The 25,466-nt window shown below is 44.8% G+C and overlaps 1 protein-coding gene across 1 annotated transcript in view; it reads left to right on the top strand.

Moving 5' to 3' along the window:
• Positions 1 to 623: 623 nt before the first annotated feature.
• The window catches only part of GNG12 (G protein subunit gamma 12), a 128,044-nt gene continuing 103,201 nt past the window's right edge, over positions 624 to 25,466 (top strand). Inside the window, exon 1 of the mRNA XM_040470593.1 lies at positions 624 to 780. The gene's annotated coding sequence lies outside the window, so the exon portion shown is untranslated. The remainder of the gene's footprint in view (positions 781 to 25,466) is intronic.

Here is a 25,466-nt window from a genome sequence, read left to right as displayed (position 1 = left end):
GAAAAGACCAACCAAATCCAATTAATTCATTATGCAGAGCTCTGCCAGGTATTGGGTATTTGGAAGCCCAAATTTCATGGGGGAGAGATGGAGAAGCTCGTGATGGGTGCATGCACTTCAAATTCAACAATCCGCAGTTATATCTCCATTTTCTGGGAAACAAAATCTCCCCATGGCCCCAGGGCCCTTTAAATTTTACTGTGACTGTTTTCTTAAGAAATTCCTGGAGCAGAGCCTAACTTTTGTGTAGGGGGTTGGCAGCGCTTACATTCGAGGCCCAGGGGACGGTTGGCATAGGGGTTAGCGAGCCGTTTGCACGCGAAGGAAACTTCTGAGGAGTCTTTTGAGGAGCAGCACAGCGGAGGGTCGTGGGAAGTGGGGGGGCCCGAGAGTCTTTGAACTCCAGGGCCTCCATGAATCTGGGAAGGGAAAACAGGGATGGCCAAGGCGGCCAGACGTTTGTGGAGGTCCACAGCTCCCGACCTCTCTACTTTGGCGGCCCGGACACGGCACGGATTCTGCGGCCGAAGCTGAGAACAGCCAGGGTGCCTGGGCCAGAGGGAGGGCCAGGGCCGGAGGAAGGAGTCAGGGGCCGCCGCCGCCCCGCCCGTCGGGCTGTCCGCCCCGCCCACCCCGAGCGAGGCGGAGCCGGCGCCCGGAGGAGCAGGAGGAGGAGGAGAGGTCGGAGCCGTCTCCAGGAGCCCTTAGAGACCGAGTCCCCGGCGGCGGCGGCGGGGGGAGCGCACCGGCAGGCGAGTAGGCACCGAACGGCGGGCGCAGGTGGCGAGTCTGGTCCCCGCGGGCACAGGGGCGCAGCGCGGGGCGTCGGCCGGCCAGTTCGGGGGCCGCCTCCGAGTTCCCAGTGCTGGGAAGCGAGATGGAGGGAGGGAACGGAGGAAGGAAGGAAGGAGGGAAGAGTGTCCTGGAGGGCGGGGACTGGTCGGGGCCCTGGGCCCCGGAGAAGGGGATGGGGGAGGGAGGGCGAGGGACGCCGAGACCCAGAGACTGACTGCGCGCCCGCCCTCGACGGGCGGCGGCCGGGAGCCGCGGAAAGCGGGGGCCCCACGGGGCTACGGCTGGGGACGAGGCCCCGGGATGGGGGCGGGAGCGGGAGGAAAGGTCTCGCCCTCGCCCGCGTCCTCGCCGCCCCGCGGCGGTGCGCCCCGCGCCCGCTTGTGGTTGGAGGCTCCGGTGTTCCCAACCCTTCCTTGCGGCGGTGCCAGGCTCTGGAGGCGGGCAGGCATCTGGGGGCGACTGGGGCGCCACGCCCCTCTTCCCTACTTTCTTCCGGCTCTTTCTTGGGACTAGCGGGCGGACTAGCAGCCCCGGAACCCGCTCGCCGCTGGGTCTAGCGGGGAGATAGCGGGTCGGGGGGGAGAACCCACCTCACATGTTCCACGAGGGACCCCCACCAGTGAGTGGCTCTGAGACGCTATTTGCAGGTGGTATGGGGAGGTCGAGGCTCACGAGTCTTGGGTGATTTTTTTTTTTTAATGCATTGTCGGGACATTTATTGCGTGGATCGGGGTGACTTATTTTTCCCCTTAATTTTATTTGGGGGATATCAGTTAAAACTAATTTTAAAACGCTGTCACTAAAGTCGTCGGACTTGTCCCTCGCCTTATGTTTGTGCCTTGTAAACTTAAACCATTCATAACTTTCGCAGAACTCATGGTTCTTGTTAAATCACCGCCGTGGAGTGAAACTTTGGACAACTGGAAATCTAAGAGAAGAAACTGATGAGGCCTGTTATCTTGTAGTCACCCTTGACCGGGCGTGGTTGTATACAAACAAGGTTATAGAGAAGGAAATGGGCAAAAACTGGAGAGAAGGCAGATCCCCTGCGCCCACGTGTCGGGGCACGTTTAATGGCTGCTCCAAGTGGAAACAAACCGGGAATTTATTAAGACCTTGTGGAGTTGGACAAACTTCACATGATTAGCTTCCTTCCCATCAGTTATTTCCTCTCCTCCCCTGCTGTCTTTGCGGACACTGTTTATATTTCCTGGGGCTGTTGTAGCTTGGTCTGAATGGATTGTCTATAATGAATCTTTTGGATGTTGTCAGAGTCAGGGTCTGTGTCTGTGTGTTCTCTACTTTTAAAAGCGGAGTTCGGCTTTGTTTTTAAAGTGCTGGTCACCACACTGCACCATTGCTGGTGTTTCTGGGCTCTGCGTGTAAATTATCCCAGGATGGCGGCCCTTACCTAGGAGAACCAGGAAGGCAGGCAACGCAAGAATGACGGGGTCGGGTATTACTATTGCCAAAACAATCACATTCAAGTAAAGAGCTGTTTGGTTTTTTTTTTTTTTTTTTAGGCCAAATTGTATGTATTAACAAGCTCCCCCTTTTTTTTCAATAAACATGATTTACACACACATAATTTTTAAAAGTAATCAAACATGTTACAGACTTTTCAGTGACAAAAGGACTTTGGGATCAAATGTTTAGTCCCTTTGCTTCCCTAACAGTTAACTAGCACCATAAAATGCTGGTTTAAGTCCAAAAAATGGTGAACAGTCTAACGATGGTGTTTTTGTAAAACCATGTAAGAATGTTGTATTTGCTGTGTTTAACCCAGGTAATTCACTAGTTATTGAACCCCGACAGCATTTAAGTTTGTGTAGAAATACATACAAATGTGAATCTGTTTCACAAGAGACTGAAAAGATTAATATAAAGAGAGCAAGCTCCGGTCTCATTTGGAAGATTAGCTCTCTAACAACAAGATTCGAGGTATTGGGCTTGTATTGTCACTTGTTGAAGGACATGGGTGGTTTGTCAAGTTGTGACAGCAAAGAGGCTCAGTCAAAACACTTGAGGAAATGGTTAGCTAATACCAGATTAATTTTGTTTGTTTTTTATGTTGAAAATCTCTCTGAGACCAAAACGAACTAAAAATTTCAAATTTAGAATTAAGTAATGTATTGCTGGATAAATTGTAGGATTTGTTTTGGGTGTTGTTTTGTTTTTTTAAGTTTTGTATGTCAGCTCAAGCTTAATTTAGGGAGGTAAGTTGTGGAAGTCAACATTTTTGGGGCCTGATTTGGAAGAGAAGATGTTTCATAGTGATTTGAGGTCTGAGTTCTGGTGTCAGACAGATCTGGGTGGGAATATTAGTTCTTTAACCTTCTCAGTCTGATTTGTATAATGGGGATGATAGTGGTCTCTATCTCAATGATTTTCATGAAAATATATGAAACAGCCTTTGCAAACTTTTTGTACCCAACACAGTTAATGTTCAACATGATGAGATTTTACTTTTCTAGCTTTCTCTAGCAGTAGGCTATTGGACAAATTACAAGATGGTAGTTTGAGCCTTCTGGAAATGCTAGATAAAGCTATTTATTTTATTTTTAAACTTTATTTATTTATTTTGAGAGAGAGAGCGTGCACGCGTGGGGGTGTGAATGTGAGTCGGGGAGGGGCAGAGAGAGGCAGGCTTGGTGCTGGCAGCGTGGAGCCCGACATGGGGCTAGATCTCATGAACCTAGCTGTGACCTGAGCTGAAATCAAGAGGCGGAAGCTTAATTTACTGAGCCACCCAGGGCCCCTGGAGCTATTTTAAGTTACAAAGAAGATACCTGATTTTATAGATAGAGCTATCTATCTAAAGGTATAAAATATCTGTGTACATCTGTGTGTCATGTTTCTACCACAGTGGTATGAATAATTATGATTCATTAAAGTTTTAATTAATTAAAGCTTTAATATGCTTTTAGTGCTAAAATTATAGTCATATAATATTTTTAGAGCCAGGCAGTCAGAAACATTTCATTAATCATATTTTAAATTTAAAGAGTTTATATTTTAAAAAGTTTTGTTTATTAGTCCTGGATAGGAAATTAAACCAGGAACAGAAATATTTATCTTTAACCAAGTATGATTTTTAATTAAAGTATGAAAAAATGTGACCCAAGGGTTTCCAGTTATTTTTCATGTACTGATGCTCAATGCCAACAGATAAGCCATCAGAAGTGTTTAGTACTGATTAGGAGCATTTTGTAAACGTTTTATAAAAGTGTCGTGACTGATTGTAAACTTTTGTAAGAATGAGTGTTCGGCTGATTCAAGGACTCTACTCATCACATTATTGAATCATTTGTGAAATTTAAAAAATGTTTCTATCTTTAAATCAAATCCTTTTAAGCACCTGTTGTTTTGTCCTTAATGTATATCAGGTGCCTGAGGTTGGACTGATTGGAATCGTAGCTCGTGTAACAGATGACTTATTTTACTAATTGTACCACAGGGAGGCCAAGATGGTGTTTTATAGTATTTTAAAGTAATTGTAAAGGGTACAGTGTTATTATGAATCATTTCTTGCCTATGACATTATACTCTGAAGCAGTAAAGGACTTGATTGAATAAATTATTGATTCTTTTCACTCCTACAACATCATAGCATAGAGATGGATTCCTGACTCTTGCTTCTAGGTGTGTAGAGTGTGGGCAAATTGCTTCATCTGTCTCTGCTTCCATGAGGTATTATGAGGGAGAAATGAGTTCATCTGTCTAAAGCATTTAGAACAGACTCTGTGTTCAACAAATACTAATGTTAAATTATTACTTCCTGAGATTTTCTCTTTTCTAAATGCAATGTAATTAGCACATATTATTTTTGTAAAAAGGAAAACAACTGTGTGAAATGGTAATGTTTCCCCCAAACTTGAAAAAGCTCAGCAATTATAGGGGTGCCTGGGTGGCTCACTCGGTTGAGAGTCTGACTTTGGCTCAGGTCATGGTCTCACGGTTCATGAGTTCGACCCCCCACATGGGGCTCTGTGCTGACAGCTCAGAGCCTGGAGCCTGCTTCAGATTCTGTGTCTCCCTCTCTCTTTGCCCCTCCCCTGCTCTCACTCTCTCTCTCTCTCTCTCTCTCTCTCTCTTTTTCTCTCTAAAAATAAAATTAAAAAAAAATTTTTAAAAAGCTCAGTAATTATAAAGTCCTGCCAAACAGTACTTACAAAGTAAGAGAATATGATTAGGTAATTGTCATTGCATTTTTTAAATGTGAAATGGATTGCTACATTAATTTGTCCAACAAATTAATTCTCCTGGCTCTCAATACCATTTTCCTTTCTTATTAGAAACTTAAAAAGGGGCGCCTGGGTGGCTCAGTCGGTTGAGCGTCTGACTTCGGCTCAGGTCATGATCTGGCGGTCCGTGAGTTTGAGCCCCACGTCAGGCTCTGTGCTGAGAGCTCAGAGCCTGGAGCCTGCTTTGGATTCTGTGTCTCCCTCTCTCTGCCCCTCCCCCGCTCATGCTCTGTCTCTCTGTGTCAAAAATAAACAGTAAAAAAAATTAAAAAAAAAAACACTAATCCATGCAGTCTATGTTATGTTAGGTTAAGTAGGGGAAGGGAAGTGTGCACAGTTACAGTGCATTATTAACAATTACAGCTAGGTCAAAAAAAAAAAAAAAAGGACTTATGCAGATGAAGGAAAGTCTAGAAGAAAATACAGACCAATGGATGGTGGGATTCTGGTACTTTCCTACTTTTCTTCCCCGTTTCCCCAGTGAGTATATATGTAATAAAGTCTACTTGTGTAACAATTACTTGGTAAAAACTCTGGTTTATTAGCTACAAATAGCAGGCTTTTGTTGTTTGAGAAAAAAACACCAGCTTGCATAGCAGTTGAAGAACCTTAAATGTCCAAACCTTTGTAGTGAAAATTGGTTAGCAGTAAAAGGCTGTTTCAGAAGTTCATATAGGTTTATCTTCCTAAGAGGTGTTTGAAATTAAGGACTGCATACAAACCAAGTCTACCAACCTTGACTTCATGGAAATGGTCACTTCTCAAATCTAGGCTCTGCATTGACAGGTTGCATGCCTACAGCAACTTCAGCTGTCAGGTGCCTCCACCATAGTCACAAGGAAGACATAAGTGCATTTAGTTTGGCAGGAAAGTTTGACAGATAAAAAATATTTAGAGCATAATTGTGTGCTTCCATTTATTGAGCTGTTCTACAGGTGCATCCAGCGAGAGGGCCTGAGGGATGGTGAGGGAGGGGAGTGGGAGTTCCATTTAGAAGCTATAAATCAAATCGACAGAAAGATGGGAAGAGGGCTCCTTTTAGGGATGAGTTGACCCACCTGAAGAGAATTATCAGTGCCTTTACATCGGGATTAGCTGGCTTTCAGTCAGAAGGCAAAGCTTCTAAAAATTGCCTCAGAGACCCAGCAGGCCTGAAGTGATCTGTGAAGTCGACCTCTCCCGTGCATGGACTCCCAAAGAGGCCTTGAGCGTACAGATGAAGAAACTGGCCTGCTGAGTCCCATTCTAGAACCACCTCATACCAACAAGGCCCAGCCTCCCCACTGTTCTCTCTTAAGAAGAGTAGTGATCAGGTGGCTTGGACGCAGGGCAGAGGGGAGTGATTTGACTTAAGGTTCCTTCTAGCTGGATTTTTCCACTTATTGCCAGGTCTCTTTAAAATCATTTCTAGTGTCACTTAAATGTTTGGTTTATCACGTCAGGCTTTATTGGGTACCGTAAAAGTGTTTATTGTGAGTGTCTGGTTGTCCTCCTCTGACAAGGAGGGTTTCTGTCTTCTTTTAATGGGTCTGCATTTCGGAAGATTACTGTATGATAAAAATCAGGGTGTTGCAGACTGTTAAGACTTTTGATACTTTCAATTCTGCTGGAGAATTAGTAGCTAAAAAAAAATTTCTTGTAGGGCTGCTTAGTGAATCAGTTACTAAGCATCTTCTGTAGTTTTTCACATTCATTGATTATAAGCAGAGACTTACAGAATAGACCACCGTTCTCCTTGCAGTCAATGTCACATGATTGACATAGGCTTCCCCGTTGGTTGATCAAGGAGACTAGTCTACATTCTGGTTTACCTGGCGTGGCGGCATCATAAATGCTCACTGGAGGGGGCTGTGAATCAGTCATCAGCTCTGCACTTGCATTCCCGTATAGAGAGTTCATCCTGAATGGCTGTGTGCAAACCACATGAGCCCATTGGGGGTGGAATCTTAACTTTACCAATATAGAATAATCATGCTTTTATTTAGCGGCAGATGCTATGGGCCAGGATGTCCCTGAGCACTGGACATTAAACCCTAACCCTCCTGGGACCCTTTGACTAAGACCCCCAGCTTGTGGGGACCTCAAATTTGTCTGCTTTTCACAGAAGAATTTCTTGCAGAAGAGCAACACAATTTAGCTCTCAACGTGGGCTAAATAAATCTAAGGATGGAAAGAGGACTCAAAATCCAAAAGCTGCTTGGACTTTATTGAGGCTTAGTAAGGACTTTGTTGATATAAAACCATCACACTGGGTTTATTCAACCTGAATCTCGGGCAAATTGGAAAAATGTTGAAACCAGCAGACTTGATGCCTGTCCTGTACCCAGACTACTGAAACCTTTTGAATTATTAGAGCATGGCCTGTGCATTACACCATGGGGCTTCGCCTGGGTGTATAAGGTCATGATTGGCTGTCAGGGGAGGGTTGGATGCCTGGCCAACTAGCAGCAGGATTGAATTGTGACTTCTTGACAGGGCTGCCTCGAACTCTTGTACACGTCGTTCACTGCACAAGAGTGTCTGGCCAAGGAACCAAGTGGGGCTCAAATCTGCTCAAAAAACCATGTGTCCTAGGCTAGAACTGTCTGCCAGGAGGAGGGGGCACTTCCTGATGCCATCAAATCTGCAAGGCTAGGTCCACTTGGAGGGGTTGCTTTTTTCTAACTCCTGCAAAGGCACAATGTGGCTGCAGTGGCTCTTCCTCTCAAGGGCCTCTTTGGCCACAATAAACTGTAAATGCCATGAGCTGGTAGAGTCTGACATGTAGTAGGTGTTTAATAAATGCCAGTGGAATGAAGGAATAGAACCACATTCTCTGTAGTGTGTGTCAGTGCAGTGCCTGAGCCAGTGTTCTTTTTTAATCAAGTAAAATTGATCGTATCTGCTAGGAAGTGCATGTTCCCTGTGATGGGCTTCTTAGTCTTCCATTCATCATTTCTAAGGGGCAGATCAAGATCAGTATTTGGGGTGTTGTCGACATTCTTTACTGTTAGTAACACCGACAACATGCTTAGTATTGCTGGGGTCTCTGCACCCCTTTCATGGTCTACCTGATGAAGGGAATACAGTGGTGACTCCTGGGAATGTGCAAAGGGATCTGTGTTATTTATTGACCAGCTTGGGCCCTCTCCTGGGGGGCAGGATGCAAAGGACAGTGGCTGCAGGAGCCTTTGGAACTTACCTGGGAGCAACTGCTTCTCCTGTAAAATGGTTTTTCTAGTTTATGGTAAGACAAGGGAGAGCCTTATTGCTAAAGCTACCAAAACCTAAGGGAGTTTGTCTGTGCCCCCTCTGTGCCAGCTGGCACTTCTTGCATACTTTCTCTTTTACGTTGATCCTTTAGAAAGCAAAGCCTACTCAGAATTAACTTCCTCTTCCTGGCTGCTCTCCCCAGAGGCAGTCCCACTGCAGGTAGGACAGGCCATGTTGAATGGATCAAACTGCTAAGACAGTGGTTCTGAGGATAAGGGTGCTGGTTTGGACTTGGGACTTTAGCCTTCCGAACCTTTATTAAGGGACTACCTAGCTTGTGGGGAAAAAAAAAAAGTCCACAGGTACAAAACCGTAAATGCCTTTCACATTTGATCTTGGTTAAGTGCAGCCTTCTTCAGGCAAACTCAGATTCCCAAAACAGAAATAGCAGGATTCCCTACCGAATTTCTTAAATTTTTTTTTAATGTTCATTTATTTTTGAGAAAGAGACAGAGCGTGAACAGGGGAGGGGCAGAGAGAGGGAGACCTAGAATCTGAAGCAGGCTCCAGGCTCTGAGCTGTCAGTGCAGAGCCGGAAGCGTGGCTCGAACCCATGAATCATGAGATCCATGACCTGAGCTGAAGGCAGATGCTTAACGGACTGAGCTACCCAGATGCCCCCCCCACCCCCGCACTGAATTTCTTTAGGTAGTAGACTCACCTATTGCATTTACAGTTATGATTTGATTTTACAAAATTCCAGGAGGCTCAACTTTTCAGGAATATCTCTCTGTTGAATTAAGCAGAATATCCCTATACATGCTTGCCCCACCCCCCTTTTTTAAACATAAATCTCTGATGAGCAGCATGCTTCAGCCATTACCGTCCAAATTGAGAAAGCAAATAAATGCCTCCGGCACGTTGCCTGGGAGGTAATCTTAGTGTTTCTGTCTTTACCTCCCATTTGCCTGCAGTTCTCTGACTTTCTTCTGGCTGTAATAAATAGCAGGGGCCTCAGGGATACCCCACGCCCAGCAGGTGATGCAAAACAGGGCGGCGATCACCCTCTCCAGGCTCGCAGTGCTCACCTGAACTCTGGACCAAGGTTTCTTTCATTTACTGTTGTCCCCGTGAGAACTCCCTGCCTCGGTCAAGATTTCCCAGACACCTTCTGTGCTGAACTCCTCCTTAGCTTTGTGCCTTCCAGGCTGGTCTTGTCCTCTTCCTCACACTCCTGTGAAAAATGGCTTATATAGCCTCTTCATTTTTTTAAAAATAGGTCGTGTATTTATATGGTCCCGCAAACCTTCACAACCATATATAAACACTGAGAAACCTTGCTGCACCCCTTCCCCATCCAAGTCTTTCCCAAGTCTTTCCCTGTAGAGTAACAACTCTACAGGTTGTAACTTGCAAATATAGCAAATAAGAATATGTGTATATATGTGTGTGTGTGTGTGTGTATGTGTGTGTGTGTGTGTGTGTATATGTGTGTGTGTGTGTGTGTATATATATATATATATATATATATTTGAATTAGGGGTGCCTGGCTGTCTCAGTCAGACCACGCAGCTCTCAATCTAGGGTTGGAGGTTCGAGCCCCACGGTGTGTGTAGAGATTACTTAAAAATAAAATCATTAAAAAAATATATAAATAAATAAATTACCAGTATGTTCTGGAGATCTCTCTCTTAGCACATTATTTTGCCACTGTGTGGACATACCATAGTTTATTCATCCAATCCCCTGTTGCTGGACTTTTGGATTATTTCCAGCCTTTTGCTATTACAAGCAGTGCTGCAACAAATAAAGGTGTACTGGGTCATCTTGCCTGTGTGCAGGTGCACCTAAAGGACGGGTTCCCAGAGGCCGGTCTGCTGAATCAAAGGGCCCTGCCATCCCCCTCTGGAAGGGTTGGCTCACTTTGCTTTCTCACCGGCAATTCTCTGGATGGTCTTTTACCCCACAGCCCCACCAGCAAGAAGTCTGTTGGCTCTGGGGCGCATGGGTGGCTCGGTTGGTCGGGTGTCTGAATTCGGCTCAGGTTATGATCTCACGGTTCATGGGTTCAAGCCCTGCATCGGGCTCCGTGCTGACAGCTCAGAGCCTGGAGCCTACTTTGGATTCTGCATCTGCCCCTCCCATGTTCATGCTGTCTGTCTGTCAATAATAAATGTTAAAAACAACAACAAAAAAGAAGCATATCAGCTCTATTTTTGCTAATCTGGTTGGTGAGAAATGGTAATTTGGAGTTGTTTAAATTCTTCGGGTTATGAGCGAGGTGGAGGTTTGGGGCCATTTGTACATTTTCCCCTGTGCACTGTCCATCCTGCTGTGGACATTTCTTGACCTTTCCGCCGGAAGCAAGCCTCTGTCAAAATCTCTTAAATACAGACTTAAGAATGTGATGGCTCTTTTGGGCCTAAGGGTAGAGGGGGCTGCCAAATTGTCAGTGCAAAATTGAGAGAAGTGGAAAGTAGGGTTTTATGCCAGTTGCTAATGTCTGATTTATAAATAGTTTTCGGCTAATGGTATTATTAAACTGGGGCTTCTCCAAAACCATTATAAGGATGATCTTCTAGTCTAGAATTTGTCTCAAACAAAAACAAGAGAAGAGATTGAGAATACGTAAATTCCAATGGTATTTCCTGCAAGATCTTTTAAGAAATGTAGAATTTTCTATTTATATGTTTCACCTGAAAGGCCCCACATGTCACATTTTTTTTTGTTTCCCCGCTGAATTGGGCTCCTGTTCTTCCTTTGACTTCAGCATCAGAGAGCTGTCTACTCTATGTCCGAAGTGAAAGAGAAGAGGGAAGGACAGCGTAAGAAGACCAGCTGGAGTTCAGGACTTGACGAGAGGCAGGGGGTTGGAATTGCACAGATTCTCCCCTCTTCTGGAGGTGCTCTTTCAGTCAGCTCTGGGGATGAGGATATGTTAACAGAAAAGTAATTGTCATCTTTTAAAAAATGAAATCCATCAAAAGAGAAAAATCGTGGTTTAGCAAAAAGATGACTGTGGGATTTTTGGTTTGCTTGTAGAAATTCATATGAGGCAGTCCTGTGTATCTCTATCAAAAAAAAAGAGAGAAAAGCCAAACAAACCCCACATCAGCAATAAACTCTCTTCCCCAGAGTTCACACATTTAGTAGAGGCCCATGGAAGCTCCAGAAAGGAGGACCTGCTCCTCCAGGGCCCAGGGCCCCCTTGTTACTGCCTGAGTATGTCAATTTCTCTGGATGCTTTTTATTTTTCCTTCCAGTGCTGCTTTCTGTTGCTGGCCTCCCCAACTATAGTGTTAGCTCCATAGGATAGGCTCTTGGTTTGCTGTTCTGTCCCCAGGACCTAGAAGGTTAGCTAGCACCTTGAGGTGTTCCATCAACAGTAGGTGATAAATGATGCTGTGGGCACATACCTTCTGGACCTGGCTGGGTCTCTGCAGTCAACCATGATAGAGGTCCCATGTCAGACATAGGCCTGCCATGGGCAGGGGCAGTGGCATGTGAGCCATTCCTGGCCTGGTCTTTCAGCAGGATTCTTTAGCCCTTATATGATCTCTGACAGTGTGCATGATGGTTGAGAGCTCAAGCTTGCAGTCTGAATCACCTGGGCAAGTCACCTGACCTCTCAGAGCCTCTGTTTGCAAAATAGAGATAATAACACCATATTTCATCAAATTCGAGATGCCATCAATTGTGAGACATGCTATTCTGTGTGCCAATAAGAAAAAAATTGCTGCTGATTCAACTCTAACCCACATCAACCATTATCAACCTTAAGACTATTACTTTTCTGTAGCTGCTATAATAGATAACTACAAATGTAACAGCTTAAAACAACACACATGTATTGTCTCATAGTTCTGTAGGTCAAAAGTTGGCAAGGGTTTCGCTTGTTGCTTTGGGTTTTACAAGTCCTGAGTCTTACTGGGAGGTTCTGGGAAGAATCCATTTGCAGGGTCATTGAGGTTGTTGGTAGAATCCAGTTCCTTGCAGTTGTCAGACTCCTTGCTGGCTGCCAGCTGGGGGGCACCCTCAGCTCTTAGAGACCTCTCTCTGGTGCTTGCACTTGTACCCTGCATCTCAGAGCCAGCAGTAGCATGACAAGTCCTTCTCATGCCCAGAATCTCTCTGAGGCCTCCTTCTGCTCCATGTTTGCCTCCATTCAGAGAAAGTTCTCTGCTTTCAAGGGTTCATTTGATTTAATTAGGCCCACCTGGATAATCCAGAGTATTTCCCACCCCCCCCCCATATTAAGGTCTGTAACCTACCTTAATTATAGCTGTGAAGTCCCTTTTGCCATGTAGTATAATATATCACAGGTTCCAAGGATTAGGACATAGCCATCTTTGGGGGACCATTCTGCCTACTCAAAGAGCCATCCCAATATCAGGGATGTAAACAGAATATGCTTCCTAGAATTGATGAAATGCTATCTTTAGCCCAGGAATAAAGGAGCTACTGATATATATAAACATTCAGTGTGTTAATAGTAAGTGCTCAAGTATTAAGGATTGTTGTTGTAATTAGTATTAGGATCATAGTGCTCACATTAAAGCTATCTTTAATTTCAGTTGAAGTTATTCACACAGTTAAATGCATTTGGAGCTGATTGGGAGAAGATAGTGTTCCAGCAGGTAATTTGATGCCGATGATGTTCATTTGCTAGGAGCTTTACATGCACTTACTCTCACCTTGCGGTAGCCCTGTGTGGTAAGTAATACTGGCTCCGTTTACAGGCAAGGAAGCAAGTTCTGAGAGGTTGAATACCACTTAAGAGCTCAGTAGCAAGTGGTGGTGGCATCTTGCTCTGAAGCCCGGTCTGTCTGATCTGAAGTCTGCGCTCTTCATGGCGCATGCTCCCTGTCCCACAGTCCCTGGTGGGACCATGTGAAAAGTACAACAGGGAGAGGTGGCCACCAGGTTTGTGGGCTGGAGGGGGTGGTTTCCTGGAAAGGGAAGGAACACAGAGGAAGAGACAGTGCCCTGTGACATGTCTGTCTTGTACTCAGATGTTTCTTTGCTAAGAATGATTTAGCTCATTGAGGACAAAGGTTCTGTCCTTTCATCCTTTTTTCAGTTTTTAGTAAGTACAAAAATGATCTTTTTTCATTCAACAGATATTTATCAATTACCTTCTCTGGAGATACAGCTATGAATAATACTGTGATTTATAATAAGAAATACATATATGGTTCATTGGTCCTGGCACTAAATTCCTACAGTTCTTGGACTTTTTTAAGTGATGAGAGTGATAAACATTCTTTTGTTGTGTTAATGAGGTGACTTTTGGGCCCACCCATAGGCTGGGGGCTGGTTACCAGAGGAATGAACCCCTAATTACAAAGTGGGAACTTACCCTCCCAGAGGAGGAGAAGGGCTGGAGTTTGAATCAGTCACCAGCGGACAGTGATTTGATCAATTGTGTCTATGCAATGAAACCTCCATAAAAACCCAAAAGGAGGAGGTGAGGATAGCTTCTGGTTGGTGAACACCTAGAGATGCAGGGAGAGGACCACGCCTGGGAAGCTCAGTGCCCTCTCCCCACGCTTTGCCCAATGCGTCTCTTCCATCTGGCTGTTCCTGAGTTATGGCCTTTTATAATAAACCAGGGATGTAGTAAGTAGGAGTTGAGTTCCGCGAGCCATTCTCACACATTAACCAAACACAGGGAGGGGGTCATGGAAACCCTGGATCTGTAGCCGGTGGTTCAGAAGCACAGGCGACAACCTGGGCTTGAGACTGGCGTCAGAAGTGGCAGGCCGGGGTGGGGTGGGGTGGGGTGGGGCAGTCTTGTGGGACCGAACCCTTAACGTGTGGAATCTGGTGCTATCTCAGGTAGACAGGGTGAGAATTGAGTTGAGTTATGGAACACTCAGCTGGTGTTGAGAATTGCTTTCTGATGTGGATCCCCCTTCTTCCCCTGTGAACTGGAATTGGTGACCAGAACCCTTTTATATACTGTGTGTGATTTTCAAAGGGAGATAAGTTTAGCATTGGGGAATTTCTGCTTTTTAAACTATTTTAAGTGTAACCAGGACAAAGGGGGAAAAAAGGAGAAGAGTGGTTTAGCAGAACGGGAGTAAAAGTAGTTGCTACCTAATTCAATAAACTACTCTAAGATTGCCATCTCTAGAATTTTCCCAAGGTGTAACTGCAGATTGTCTATCTTAGGCGCTTGAAATTCAGGTAAACATTGTTGAAAACCAATATTATCATCTGCTCAAAACCTGCTTTTCTTCCTGCCCTTTCTTTCCTTCTTTACTTCTTTTATAAAGTTTATTTATTTTGGGAGAGAGAGGGAAAGCAAGCAGGGGAAGGGCAGAGAGAGGGAGAGAGAGAATCCCAAGCAGGCTCCATGCTGTCAGCACAGAGCCCAACATAGGGCTCTATCCCATGAACCATGAGATCATGACCTGAGCTGAAATCAAGAGTCGGAAACTTAATCAGCTGAGCCACCCAGATGCCCCTCTTCTTGCCTTTTCTAATTCGACTCAAGACTTATTCATCCACCCAGGATGCCAGGCTCTGAACCAAGTCATCTGGAACCCCTCTCTCCTCCTCACCTACCTCCAGTTTAGATGCTCTTGGCCCCTACCAATGCCTGCTGCATCTGCTTCCTGACCAGCCCACATGCCTGCCCTTTACCCCCACTGCCTCTCACCTGGATGGTTGCTATGGCTTCGAACTCACCTCGACCCTTCACACTGCTACCAGTGGAGTAAGTAAAACTTCAATCTGAATATGTCACTTCCTATCTAGCAGCTCCCCAAAGGTATCACAGTCCAGCAGTTAAGTGTTCATACTGTCTAGGTTCAAGGCCTGGCTATGTTTCTTACAAGCTTTGGAATCTCAGAAGAATTCTTTATTCACTTTGTATCTCCATCTCCCATCCCCAAAATGGGAGTGGTAGTAGCACCTACCAAACAGATAGGTTTGTGGAATTGAAATGAATTACTCTGTGTGGAGCAGAAAGCCCTCAGTGAACACTGTTCTCCCCCAGTCCTCGATAGCTGGAGTTCGCCTTTCCTGTTGCCCCCGGCCCCACCCAGTGCCATGCAGGACTTGGTCTTCGGACAGAGCTCTTTGTTGACGAGCCATAGTTGACGAGGTACACATGTGCACAGTATGTATTTAGGCATTTGCATAGCAATTTGCCAGTCATTTTAGGTCTCTTGAATCTGGTGAAAAAAAAAATTGGACCTGCATTTTATATTTCATTTTTCTAAGAGTTCATTTTTAGTGCATTTTATCAAAGTATTGGTCCATGATGAATTGGAAGTAAAACCAAAAATCTGATCTCTCACCACAGATAGTTTGAGAAGCACTACTGTATTCCCACATGCCCTCTTAGTTGATTCACTCACACTGACCAGGTTACTCTTACTCACTGTGTAGCCTTAAATCTCTCTGAATTTCTTCCCATCCTTTCCTCTGCCTATGGTTTATTACATATTTATTAAGCACTTGATTAAGTGCTAGTCTCTGGGGGACATAAGGATGAATAAGATATGCCTCTACTTTTGAAAAAGTTTCCCTCAAACTACCCAGTGAATTCCTGCCTGTCTTTTGAAATCTAGCATAATTTCATTCCTTCACCCACTGAGAAAACATTTATTACATACCAACAGAGGCATTACGTACCATTACGAGGCACTTGCTATCTGCTATCCTGCCCTTAAGGATCACAAGCCAATGGGGGAGACAGACACAAGACGAATAAACAAATAACAGTGATGGGATAGGAATGTTCCACAGCATCATGAGTAGAGAAGTGTGGAAGGGCAGAGGAAGGTGTGCCTGGCTTCCTTGGCCTGGCTAAGGGGGGATGAGGAAGTCAGAATGGTATCACAGTTAGAGTAAGTATGGCATCATCAAAGATGAAGATCAGGTCTTGAGGTCAAGCTCAGGGCTAAAACCCAGCTCTGCCACTCACTAGTCCTATGACTTTGACCACATCTCTGTCTCTTCAGCTTGCTATGACAATACCATGGACAAGGTGACTTATAAATGGCAAATGTATTCCTCACAGTTCTGAAGGCCGGGAGGGCCAAGATTAAGACACTGGCAGGTTCAGTGTCTGATGAGCACCTGCTTTCTGGTTCATAGACAGCTATCTTCTCACTGAGTCCTCAGGACAGAAGATGGGGAGCTCTCCAGGGTCTCTTTTAGAAGAGTGTTGAATCCCATTCATGAAGCCTCCACCCTTGTGACCTAATCACCTCCCAAAGGCTCCACCTCCAAGTAAGGTGGCATTGGGTTTAGGATTTCACTGTGAATTTTGAGGGGACACACACATTCTGACCATAACATGCTCTGAACTTCAGACTCCTCATCTGTAAAATCGGGGCAACAGTACCTGTCTACCTCACAAGGGTGTTTTGAGGCTCACCTGAAATTATTATAGACATAGTGTACCTAGAACACGTACAATTCCATAAATGTTAGATGCTGTCACCTTTTTGCTTTCTGCCGTCCTCTCTGGGCATTTAAATTTTCTCTTGTGTGGGTTTCCAGAAGCATACTGTTAAACTCATTATGACATTGAATTATGCAGCTTTACCTGCCAATGACAGGCACTGTCCAGTGTACAGAAGATTCAATGTTTAGGGAATTTCTATTAAAATCTAACTTTTTTTTTTTTTAATTTTTTTTTTCAACGTTTATTTATTTTTGGGACAGAGAGAGACAGAGCATGAACGGGGGAGGGGCAGAGAGAGAGGGAGACACAGAATCGGAAACAGGCTCCAGGCTCTGAGCCATCAGCGCAGAGCCCGACGCGGGGCTCGAACTTACGGACCGCGAGATCGTGACCTGGCTGAAGTCGGACGCTTAACCGACTGCGCCACCCAGGCGCCCCTAAAATCTAACTTTGAGAGTGTCTTTTCAAAAAGCTTTGCAAGGAGTCTGGTTGTTATGGACTGAATGTTTAGGTTCCCTCCAAAATCCGGATGTTGAAATCCTAACTCCCAAGATAATGGTATTAGGAGGTGGGGCCTTTGGGAAGTGATGAGGTCATGGGGGCAGCTCCTATCCCCATAGGATTAGCTGTCTTGCTCCTGCAACCATGTGAGGACACAATGAGAAGATGGCCATTTTTGAACCTCACCGAATCTGCTAGCAACCTTAATTTTGGACTCCTAGTCTCCATAACTCTGAGAAATAAATGTTTGTTGTTTAAGCCACTCAGTCTATGGTATTTGTGCTCCACAGCACTCGTCCAACATTAGTTTCCACTTTATAGATAGGGAAACTGAGGCTCTTTTTATAACATTGCTATTACTTGCCCAGGATCACGGAGCTAGCTAAGGGCAGAAGTGAGATTAGAACCCCACAACTCTTGTTTTCCTATTTTGTGCAGCCTCGTCAAATCTACCTCAAGAGCAGGAGTCTGTCTGGGTGCTCTCCAGGCTCAGAACCGCTTATCGCCGCCTGTCCTGGGATGGTTGAGTGGGCAGGAACCAGGCTTGGAGACGCCTCAGGACACACCCTCTCTCCCCACCTGACTGGCTCACTGCTGCCCCACTGGTATTTATGGGTCACACCCTTCACGGTGAGGGCTCACCTGGAAACCTGGGGTGGAGGTTGGAGGACAGAGGCGGCCTGAGCTGGAAGCAGGAGGCTGCAGGGGACTGGAAGGAGAAGGGGGACCTTGCATAGGAGTGAGTGATCTGTAAGGAAGGCAATGGAGCTAAGGAGAAGCCTGGTGAAGTCGGGCAGTTGGAGACTTAGGAAAGCTCTCGTAAGGATATCCGAAGGGCAGTGAAGCTGGTATTTTGATTTCTTTCCATCACCGTAAATATCTTCTTTTCTTCCCGCCCCCCCCCACCCCACCTCTTTGGAAGGGGTATCCTTTACACTCTGCTCCAGAATATATTTTGTGCTCTAATCTCTTAGATGGGGTTGTAATCTTTATTATGGAGGCAGGGCAAATGAAGTCACACCGAGGACTCTGACCTTGAATATTTGCTTGAGAAAAGTTTTAAATGTAGGATTTTAGCTTATCTTTAAGTAGCTGCTTATTATTATTATTATTATTATTATTATTATTATTATTATTATTTTGTTTTGAACAAAAGAAAAAGTTCTCGAAGGGAATAGGATCCAGTGGCTTAGGCAGCCTTGGTAGAGAACAGACCAGGGTAGCGGCTTGAGAACTGGTCTGCACATTAGAATCAGCTGGGGGGTGATTTTGACAATCACGAAGCCCTGGCTACATCCACACAGCCCCTCTGGTCTGGGGCCCCGAAAGTGGTGGAAAAGTCCCAGGTGGGTTCAGCACACGGTCAAGGGTGGGGGGGCGCCGGGAGGGTGGCCTTCTTGCCGCCTGAGTTCACTCTCCATCTGCAGTGCCGATCATTGACATGAGGGGAAGTCGTGATGTGGCCACCTGTGAGTCTTATGGATCTGGCTCATCCTCATGTCATTTTGGGGTTCGGGAGCAGCCTTTGAGCACACGTCCTCTCTGCACATCCTCTTCCTTGAAACACACTCAGCTCTATCCTGGAGCTGTCTAAGCCATCCCTTAAAAAACGAAAAGCTCTTCCTACATATGACTAAATGATTAGTGTATTCTGTTAGGTAAAAATAAAAAGGAGTGTCCTGGAAGGGTGAATGTTACCACCCTCATTTTAACAGCACAGTAACTCTGGGAACAAGAACAAGGTGCTCTGGTGCTAAAGGGGTCTTGATCAAAGCTCTGTCTCTCTGGCAGGCCACACCACCTCATGACCGTTTTTTGGGGAAGGCTGAAATCTGGGATTCTGTGACAGAGGTGTTACTCATGTCCAGGTTCAATATGGAGCCTAAGAGCAAATTGTTGTTTTTGAGGGGCATATGTAGGCTCTTGAATTTTGACTAGAAATGGCTTTGGTGGTCGACATAAGTTTTATGTCCAGCAGCATATTTTTACTTTGTCAAGGAAAGGAAAAATGGTGAGGGAAGGTGACCTATAAAATTTACATTCATAGAAATGATTTCTGGGTTTGTTTTGCCAGATACAAATACTGTTTTGTTTTGTTTTGTTTTGTTTTGTTTTGTTTTGTTTTGTTTCAGAGGGTTGGGATTGAATGTCCATTCCACATAGATTTCCCCCATTCACCCCTGAGAGCTAGAAGCCTGTATGGTAACACTTTCCAGAAGTATCTGAAAGTGGAAGTCCCTCAAGAACTCTTTTGATCATAGACTGAACAAAAATGAAAAATGAAATCTCAAAAGTGCAATGTGGTTTTAAAACTAACTTTTTATTAAAAAAAAAAAAAAACTTTTGTAACTTTGATGATGAGAAGGAGTAGAAGATAACTTTTCTGTGCCTGCTATTAACCAGGCTTTACAAGCCTTGTAAAATCTAAGTAGTTCATTTTATGGAGGAGAAAACTGTAACTCAGAAAGGTTCAGTAACTTATCCAAGGCTGCACAGCCAGAATTCAAACCCATGCTTGCTTGACTATACTATGCTATCCTCTAATACTAAAAAAACACGCATAACTCAACAAGCGTTAATTTTCCTACACCTTTAAGAAACTTTTCTTTTATTGTCCTGATAACCATAGAAATCATAAAAGCACATGAAAGCATTGTAAAGCTTGGGGCTTAATGGAGTCAGCATCTACGTGAAGGACAGAAAGTCCAGAGAAGAGAAAGTGGAACTGCTTCCTGGTAGGTACCATGTTTATAAAAAGCCCAGTAATCATTCATGCAAATTTGTTTCTAAACTGGCTCATAACAGCTGCAAAGACTGGAATTATCAGTTCCCAGCTCAATTGTCTTTTTATTGTTTGTGACTTGTTCTTGTTAAAGATGGGGTTTCATAGGTAGGAACAGTTTTGCTGATTATTAACTTGCCTTTGGCTGATTGTTGTACTGAATGTAGTATTTTGGTAATTTCACCAGAAAACAATGCTGAGGAAGTTTAGAGTAAATGTTGGAAAAGTGACAGAATTAAAGGGTTGGCATTGTCCCGAATTTCAGAAAGGACTCAGAGCTGGCAGTCTGCAAGGGGTACTAATGGACATTCTGGAAACTCTGTTTGCTAAGCTAGTACAATTTTTTTTTTTTTGCATGTTTTTGCAATGTTTTCTAAAGGTTTTTTTAAATGCATACTTTATAAGGTGAGACAGTGTTCATTGTCCATATTGAAAAGAGGGGTCCTGTAATGGCAGAGAACAGGAGCCTGACCAGCACCCAGCTCTGCCACTTGCTGGTGTGTGACCTTGAACAAGTTACGTAACCTTTCACTGCTTCAGTTTCCTCTCCTGGAAAATGGAGGTAGAGCCCCTTCTTCCTGGGGCTATTGTGAGGCATAAATAAGTTGATATATATAAAGTGCTGAAAGCTGTGCCTGGCACTGAGCGAGCTAGAAGCCCGGTAAATGTTTGTCATTGTTAGTTTAATTAATTGGAGTTTAATTAATCTAATTGGAGGGCCTGGTGGAGATAATGGTGAGGAGGAAGGAGGATGCTGAAGTTCCCCTTAGCCAACCTTCTGCTAATTCTAGCAGGATAGATCGTTCTTTTGGGCTCAATGATTTGAGGTTCGTGTTTTTTATTCTTGCAGTACTCCACATTTCTATTTCTGCAGTCTGGAATAGTAGAAAGATCATTGAACTATTTTTTTAAAACATGTTACCATTCTAGCTGTACTTTCAAAAAGTGTTAGATGTGACCTCTGTTGAAAATAGATATTCAGTGGGGGTAGAGCTTGACCCAGGAAGTGATCGGGAGCTCAGTAAGGAGATCATATCGTTCCAGGTGCTGTGGGAGGGGCCTTGAGCTCAGGCATGGACTGATACCCAAGCATCTGATGCCCTGAGGAGCCAATCCCACCTCCCTCCACCCCCCAAATCATAGTGAAGAGTGTAGTTTTCACCCCGTGGTGAAAAGAAGTGTACCACTTTCTGTAGAAATATATTTTTTCTGGCCCTAAGGTCCAACTGATTTGTCACGTAGATCCTTAGGTGAGGAACACTGAGGGTAGATTCCTTAGTATCTTCAGCAGTTATTCCCAGGGAATATTTGGAGGGGTTGTTCTGGTGGCTGTTTCTTATTTTAATCCTTGAAATGATTAGAAAGATGCAGTTTCATTCTTATTCAGTGATTACGTTCCTACAGAAAATGATAAAGTCCAAGTGCATTATTCTCCTGATCTAATTTGATGAAAGGCCAGCATGAAAGTCCTAAGAAAGGAGAGTGGGGAGTCAGAAGCCTGCCCTCTGGAGTTTTAGGAGCAGAATCATGGGATGGTACAGCTCAAAGGGGCCATTGTGGTCTTGGAGTCCAACTTCTGCTTTTTACAAGTCAGGAAACTGAGGCCCAGAGATCTGCTTGAGTTCATAGCACTAATTGTGGCATCCCTGGGACCCCTGATTCCAGGTCCAGCTGCCTGATGTCCACCTAACTATGACATCCTTGTCATAAAGGGTGTTCTTCAGAGCAATTCTGTGCAGAACTTTCTGCCGCTACAGAAATGTTCAGTCCAGATACATGTGGCTCTTGAGTACTTGGAATATGACTAGTGTAACTGAGAAGTTGGATTTTTTGATTTATTTAATTTTAATTAAAATTTATATAGCCACATGTAGCTAATGGCTATCATTGTGGACAATCCAGCTTTAGAGATTCTTGAGGAGGAGAAAAAGGCCTGTCTTCCCCTCCTACCTCATTCTCACCAGGTGAGAGGCTCTCTTTTTCTAGTGGTTCAGGTACGTCTGGCCTTGTGCCGAACCAGGAGACTCACCCTGGGCCAACCACCCCACTTTCTGGGTGGAAGGTGGCTCCTCTGTAAAATGAGGGGTTGGACTTAGATCTCTCTTTGAGGCCTCGTGAGACCTAGTTCTTGCCCCTCGTCAGTAGTGTGAACTTTAGTGGGGCACTTAGCCCACCTGTGCCTCAGTTTCCTTATCTGTTACCTGAAGTAGTTAACACCTGCTCTGCATTTGCTCCCAGGCCCCCGCCCCCCCCACACACACACGATATTGGGAGAGGCTCAAATTAGAAAATCAGTGAGGAAATCCCTTTACTACCTCCTCCTTCTTAATTGGTCTTTGTTGTCTGGAAATACTTTTCGTTTTGATATGAGTCGTGGGTGGGTTTTCTTTTCTCTCTGATGCTGCATTTGGTGAACTTCGGTGTCAAGGTGAATCTTTTTGTCAGAGTAGAGACAGTAATAACTCAACAGCCCATATGAAATATGAGCTGGAAGGCTCAGTACTGATGATAGATGACAGATTTGATCAGCGGTGCTAGTTTTTCATAATCTTGCTTAACTAGGCATTCCCTCATCCACCCTTCCAAAGTCTGCTATTTCCTCCAAGAAACCAAAGCAGATCCCCTTTCATGAGAACTGTGACTTTTCTTCCTTTTGCTTTTTTTTTTTTTTTCCACATCAGCCTCTTTAAGTCCCATGTGGAATATGTGGTGCCATATGGTCCTCAGTAAACAAACCCGCTCAGGAATTGTCTCCCCAGGTAGCACGTCTACGTCACTGGTCCTCAAACCTTGTCCCCAGGCAGTGATTCTCCGCTGCCATGCCCGCAGCTCACTGGTGGGCCTTGACTCTCTCCAGAAGTACATCACCAAATTTTGGTCAAGCCATAAAACCTATTTCTGCTACAACAGAGTAGGTGTGCTGACCTCACGTGAGTGGGGTACAGCCTGCTCTGGGTAGCAGGCAGTGTGACATGTAGCTGGGGCCAAAGAAGGATGGTTAGCTGGGCATTTGTGAGAAGGTTGCCCCCACACACATACAATAGTGAAGGCAGGCCAGCAATATGGCCCTTGAGGGCAACTCTAGAGGGTGACCTTTCAGCTGAAGACACCCCTTATAACCCCAGGAAGCATTATTTTACTATGGCAGGATTTGCCTTATAGTTAGGGTTGAATGGTGTAGGGTTGAATCTTTTAGGTTTTTTCAGTGGTGCCACCAAAAACTGTAATATACGTAACTACACCAAAGACCACTGTTTCCTATTGCTGAAGTCCCTCAGGATGGCTGCGGGGAATGAGGCAGGACCCAGGGGGCACAAGTGGAGCCTTGCTAACCCATTACCATCAGAGCTGTTTCAAAGTTCCTTATTTTACCTTTGTCCAAAAGTATTCCCCTGCTTATAATAGAGAAAAAAAAGTTGAAAACCACTACCCTAGAGAAATGGTCCTCAAATTTTACCGAGCCCCAGAGTTACCTGGAGGGTTTGTTAAAACAGAAGTTGCGGGACCCACTCCTGGACGAGTCCGTGTAGAGGCTCAAAAAATTGTGGAACTGGTTGCCAGGTGACGCTTATGCTGCTGGTCCTGGGAACACTTTGAAAATAGAACCATTGATTCCAGAGAACAGAAATAATACTCACCACCTCTTGTGTGTCAGGTTCTGTGTGAGATGCGATCAATTCAGTCTCACCTGAAGCTGAAAACTTGTATTACTACGCTCTTTTTACAAACAAGAAGACACAGTCATACAGAGTTTAAGCAACTCACCTGTCATTAAATTGCTGGTCATCAGAGAACTGGAATTTAAACTGATGCCGGATGCCGTCCCAATCTGGGACATCTCTTGCCTCTTTTGGTTTGTTTTTTTTTTTTTAATTTTTTTTTTCAACGTTTATTTATTTTTGGGACAGAGAGAGACAGAGCATGAACGGGGGAGGGGCAGAGAGAGAGGAAGACACAGAATCGGAAACAGGCTTCAGGCTCTGAGCCATCAGCCCAGAGCCCGACGCGGGACTCGAACTCACGGACCGCCAGATCGGGACCTGGCTGAAGTCGGATGCTTAACCGACTGCGCCACCCAGGCGCCCCTCTCTTGCCTCTTTTGTAGATCAGGGCTCTCCAACCTGCAGCCCAAGGTGGGGATGGGGGAAGGATTTATTGGAGGGGGTTTGAAAATCCAGATGTAAAAGCATGGCCTGCAGACTGAATATCTCACCTATTGGACATCTGTTGTTCACATGCATCTTTGTGATAAAGACACTATGAAGTCATGTTAAGTGTCCCAGCTGGACAAAGTCAATGTGGACTGAGCATTTTCTCACAATGGATACTAAGGGGACAGCTTCTATTACCAAGTGCTAGGAAGTTGTTTGTTTTATTTTTGATGGCAAGAAGTTGTCTTCATACTAGGAAAGATTAGGCGTTATTTCACTAAAGCATGGTGTCTGGTTGCCTTTCCTAGGTCTGGGCCTTGGGGAGAGGGAAGGTAGGCATAATATTGATGAACTGATTCTCGTTGAAGAAGGTTGCTGGAGAAATAATGCTGTCCTGTTGATTGATTCCACCAGGAATTCATTCATCCTGCCTTCAGTGGGGACAGGATTCAGCCCCCAGGCCCTGCCCCCATCACCTTGCCCACAGACCTGAACCAGCTTTCTCAGCTTCCTTCCACTCTCTCCCTGCTCTGTTGCTTGCTAAACCTGCCCTTCCTCTTGGAATCTATCCCGTCCTGCTGCCTGGACCCCTTCTGCATCAGTTGTCTCCTCTCCCACTTGCATTTTTGCTTCTCTCCTGTCTCATTCAAGTAACAGTTTTGGGTGAGCTCTCCATGTAGCAGAAACTTTTTTTCCTCTTCCAACAGATGTGTTCAGGCCTGGCAGCTCTGCTCATAGTTAGGATAATCACACCCCTAGGATGTGTCTGACTTGGGCTAAGAACTAAACTTGCATCTTTTGCCACTGACCCCTTGTGGGGCCCCCTACATTCTCTAAGCATCTGTAAAAAGGGAACATAACTTCCTAAGATTGTTGCGAGGGTAACAGGTAAAACGATAAATGGTCAGCACTTAACCTGTGGTAAGTGCTCAGGATAGTTATGGTTCAGGAAGCTGACTTTTGAAGGAAAGGGGAAAAAAGTCATTCTCACTGCTCTTCCCTACACATCCCCTGCATTCAGTCCTTAAGGGTGCCATTCTCTCACCCCTTGTATTGAATCACCTTCTAGATCAGTGCTTCTCAACCCTTGGTTCATTATGACCGCCTATGGAGAAAAAAATAAATATAATTAAATTAATTCGCTTAAATTTAAATTAACTTCAATGTTTCCCCCACTAAGATAAATATAATAAGTGAGATAAAGAATAAGATTTTATTGGGTAGGGTTGAGCTTTGGAGGGACATGAACTATGTAATATCTAAGAATTGTTTTACTTCCCTTCCCTGAGAACCAATTTCCACCCCTGGAGTAGGCAGTGGGCAATACTTCTCCAGATGAGAATGCATCCTTTAGATCCTTAATTGTTTAACATTTGGGA

Source organism: Herpailurus yagouaroundi, unplaced genomic scaffold (assembly GCF_014898765.1).
Source record: "Herpailurus yagouaroundi ecotype Mexico unplaced genomic scaffold, PumYag 77, whole genome shotgun sequence".
NCBI classification, from domain to species: domain Eukaryota; kingdom Metazoa; phylum Chordata; class Mammalia; order Carnivora; family Felidae; genus Herpailurus; species Herpailurus yagouaroundi.
The sequence above is the reverse complement of the archived record's forward strand: the minus strand, read 5'-3'. Positions and strand labels throughout refer to the sequence as shown.